Source organism: Nycticebus coucang, chromosome 20 (genome assembly GCF_027406575.1).
Source record: "Nycticebus coucang isolate mNycCou1 chromosome 20, mNycCou1.pri, whole genome shotgun sequence".
Lineage (NCBI taxonomy): Eukaryota > Metazoa > Chordata > Mammalia > Primates > Lorisidae > Nycticebus > Nycticebus coucang.
In genome coordinates this window covers 46,846,354-46,850,386 of record NC_069799.1, presented here as the reverse complement: position 1 = coordinate 46,850,386, position 4,033 = coordinate 46,846,354, and the positions used below count along the sequence as shown (strand labels likewise).

Below are 4,033 nucleotides of genomic sequence, written 5' to 3'. Positions count from 1 at the left end.
ATACAATGAGATATGATAAATAATACAATTAACATGGTGTTTGGCATATAGTAAAGTCTTAATGAATGTTGGCTTTTATGACACCTGTCTTGACCTGTTGTCCCCTGCCTGCCTTATGAACTTCTGCAGGATAAATTTAATCCCTCTTCCGCATGAGGCTTTCAAGTATTTGTGCATTCTCTGGATGTGTTCAGATTTGTCAGTGTTCTTAAAATACAGCCACCCTAGTGGGACACAGTACTCAAGATGTGCTGAATGCTGAAAATCCCCGTAAACAGTTATTTACTCCCATGTGGAATCAGACAGACCTGGGATTAATACCAGGGTTCCTTTTAAATTTTCTCAGGCAAGTTAATTGCTATGGTCTGAATATTTGTGTCCTCCTGAAATTCATATACTTAATTATTACCCTCTCCCCACCAAGAGAATGCTGTTAGGAAGTGGGGTCTTTGGGAAGTGATTAGGTCATGAGGGTGGAACCTTCATGATTGGGATTAGTGCCCTTTTATAAGCTAGCACACCCCTTATGCCTGAGAAGGTACATTAGGGAGATTGCCCTCTATAAGGAGGAGGGGGTCCTCAAAAAATGTTGAATCTGCTGGCATCTTGGATTTGATCTTGGACTCCTCAGCTTCCAAGATAAGTTGTCTGAGCAATGAATTTCTATTGTTTATAAGCCACCATCTACTATGCTATTTTTTTGTAGTGTCCAAAATGGACAGAGACGTGCAATTTCTCCCTGGAGACTCAAAATATTGATTTTCGGAGTCATCCCTGCGTAGCTGTGGTGCTGTGTGCGAGTCTGATAGCCCCGACCCACCTGATTACTAGTACTTAATAGCTCTATTTCTTCAAGATCCTGAAGAAGTGCACCATGGAGAGGAGAAGGTGGAGACTTTTGCCTTTCAGGCAGAAATTGCCCAGTTTATGTCGCTCATCATCAATACTTTCTATTCCAACAAGGAAATCTTCCTTCGAGAGTTGATCTCTAATGCTTCTGATGCCTTGGACAAGATTCGTTACGAGAGCCTGACAGATCCTTCCAAGTTAGACAGTGGTAAAGAGTTAAAAATTGACATCATCCCTAACCCTCAGGAACGAACTCTGACCTTGGTGGACACAGGCATTGGTATGACCAAGGCTGATCTCATAAATAATTTGGGAACCATTGCCAAGTCTGGTACTAAAGCATTTATGGAGGCTCTTCAGGCTGGTGCAGATATCTCCATGATTGGGCTTTTATTCTGCCTACCTGGTGGCAGAGAAAGTGGTTGTGATCACAAAACACAACGATGATGAACAGTATGCCGGGGAATCTTCTGCTGGGGGTTCCTTCACTATGCGTGCTGATCATGGTGAGCCCATTGGCAGGGGCACCAAAGTGATCCTCCACCTTAAAGAAGACCAGACAGAGTATTTAGAAGAGAGGCGGGTCAAAGAAGTAGTGAAGAAGCACTCCCAGTTCATAGGCTATCCCATCACCCTTTATTTGGAGAAGGAACGAGAGAAGGAAATCAGCGACGATGAGGCAGAAGAAGAGAAAGGTGAGAAAGAAGAAGATAAAGATGATGAAGAGAAACCCAAGATCGAAGATGTGGGCTCAGATGAGGAGGATGACAGCAGTAAGGATAAGAAAAAGAAAACCAAGAAGATTAAGGAAAAATACATTGATGGGGAAGAATTAAACAAAACCAAGCCCATTTGGACCAGAAACCCTGATGACATCACCCAGGAGGAGTATGGAGAATTCTACAAGAGCCTCACCAATGACTGGGAAGACCACTTGGCAGTCAAGCACTTTTCTGTAGAAGGTCAGTTGGAATTCAGGGCATTGCTTTTCATCCCTCGTCGGGCTCCCTTTGACCTCTTTGAGAACAAAAAGAAAAAGAACAACATTAAACTATATGTCCGTCGTGTGTTCATCAGGGACAGCTGTGATGAGTTGATACCAGAGTATCTCAACTTCATCCGTGGTGTGGTTGACTCTGAGGATCTGCCCCTGAACATCTCCCGAGAAATGCTTCAGCAGAGCAAGCTTTTGAAAGTGATTCGTAAAAACATTGTTAAGAAGTGCCTTGAGCTCTTTTCTGAGTTGGCAGAAGACAAGGAGAACTATAAAAAATTCTATGAGGCATTCTCTAAAAATTTGAAGCTTGGAATACATGAGGACTCCACTAACCGGCGACGCCTGTCTGAGCTGCTGCGCTATCATACCTCCCAGTCTGGAGATGAGATGACTTCTCTGTCAGAGTATGTCTCTCGCATGAAGGAAACACAGAAGTCCATCTATTACATCACTGGTGAGAGCAAAGAGCAGGTGGCCAACTCTGCATTTGTGGAGCGAGTGCGGAAGCGGGGCTTTGAGGTGGTATATATGACTGAGCCCATTGATGAGTACTGCGTGCAGCAGCTCAAGGAGTTTGATGGGAAGACCCTGGTCTCAGTTACCAAGGAGGGCCTAGAGCTACCCGAGGATGAGGAAGAGAAGAAGAAAATGGAAGAGAGCAAGGCAAAGTTTGAGAACCTCTGCAAGCTCATGAAAGAAATCTTGGATAAGAAAGTTGAGAAGGTGACAATCTCCAATAGGCTTGTGTCTTCACCCTGCTGCATCGTGACCAGTACCTATGGCTGGACAGCCAACATGGAGCGGATCATGAAAGCCCAGGCGCTTCGGGACAACTCCACAATGGGCTCTATGATGGCCAAAAAACACCTGGAGATAAACCCTGACCACCCCATTGTGGAGATGCTGTGGCAGAAGGCTGAGGCGGACAAAAATGACAAGGCTGTCAAGGACCTGGTGGTGCTGCTGTTTGAAACTGCACTGCTCTCCTCTGGCTTCTCCCTTGAGGATCCCCAGACCCACTCCAACCGCATCTATGGCATGATCAAGCTAGGCCTAGGCATTGATGACGATGCAGTGACAGCAGAGGAACCCAGTACTGCTGTTCCCGATGAAATCCCACCCCTTGAAGGTGATGAGGATGCATCTCGATGGAAGAAGTAGATTAGGAGTTTATACTTAGAAACCTTTTGCCTCTGTATAGTGTTACCCATGATCCCCACAGCCTTTGAGTGGCCATGTCCCACTTGGCTTCCTCTGCTGATGTCTAGTTTTTTCTTTAATTGACTGTCCTTGGGTGTAAGGCAGGAAACTGGGGTCTCAAGCCCTATTCCCGCCCGAGTTTGACCAAGTGGATGTTGTGTATTGTTTTTTTATTTTGGAATTAAAGTATGCAGAATAAAGAAGATGCAGTTTTACAAAAAAAAAAAATGTTGTTTTTCTTTTTTTTCTGGGAACTGATACCATCTATCTCTCTCTCTCTTTGCAATTGGTTTGAAATCACATGAAACACTTTCCATCTATCTCTATTATTATTTTTTCTTTCCTTCCTTCTATTTTTTTTTAGACAGAGTCTCACTCTGTAGCCCTGGATAGAGTGCTCAGGTGTCATAGCTCAAATTCCTCAAATTCCTGGGTTCCTCTTGCTTCAACCTACTGAGTAGCTGGGACTACAGGTGCCCACCACAATGCCCAGCTACTTTTTCTATTTTTAGTACAGATGGGGCTCGCTGTTACTCAGGCTGGTCTCCAACTCATGAGCTCAAGCAATCCACCCACCTCGGCCTAGTATTACAAGCATGAGCCACGGCGCCTGGCCGAGGTAACATTTTTAAAATGTGTTCTATCAGGAATCTTAAATCTGAGTGGATGATAAAATTATATCAGGGCAATAATTCAAAACCACTCTCTTGGATATGCATGTCTTATCCAAGCCTAAGTAAAATGTTCTTCTTTAAGATAAGCTAATAACATTTTATAATATTTATATTTATAATTTTATATAATATTCAAAAAATGCATAGAGAATTTCCCTTTTGATTTTTTTCTATAAAATTTTCTTTAGGTGGCTCAGCACCTGTAGCTCAGCGACTAGGGTGCCAGCCACATACACCAGGGCTGGCAGGTTCGAGCCTGGGCCTGCCAAACAACAATGACAACTACAACAAAAAAATAGCTGGATGTTATGGC

At 43.8% G+C, this 4,033-nt stretch overlaps 1 pseudogene across 1 annotated transcript; it reads left to right on the top strand.

Annotated features, from left to right (window-relative positions):
• The first annotated feature begins 854 nt into the window (after positions 1–854).
• LOC128572831 (heat shock protein HSP 90-beta-like) lies at positions 855–3,149 on the top strand (annotated as a pseudogene). Its single transcript, XR_008376259.1, has one exon. The product of XR_008376259.1 is annotated as a heat shock protein HSP 90-beta-like (transcript).
• Positions 3,150–4,033: the final 884 nt, after the last annotated feature.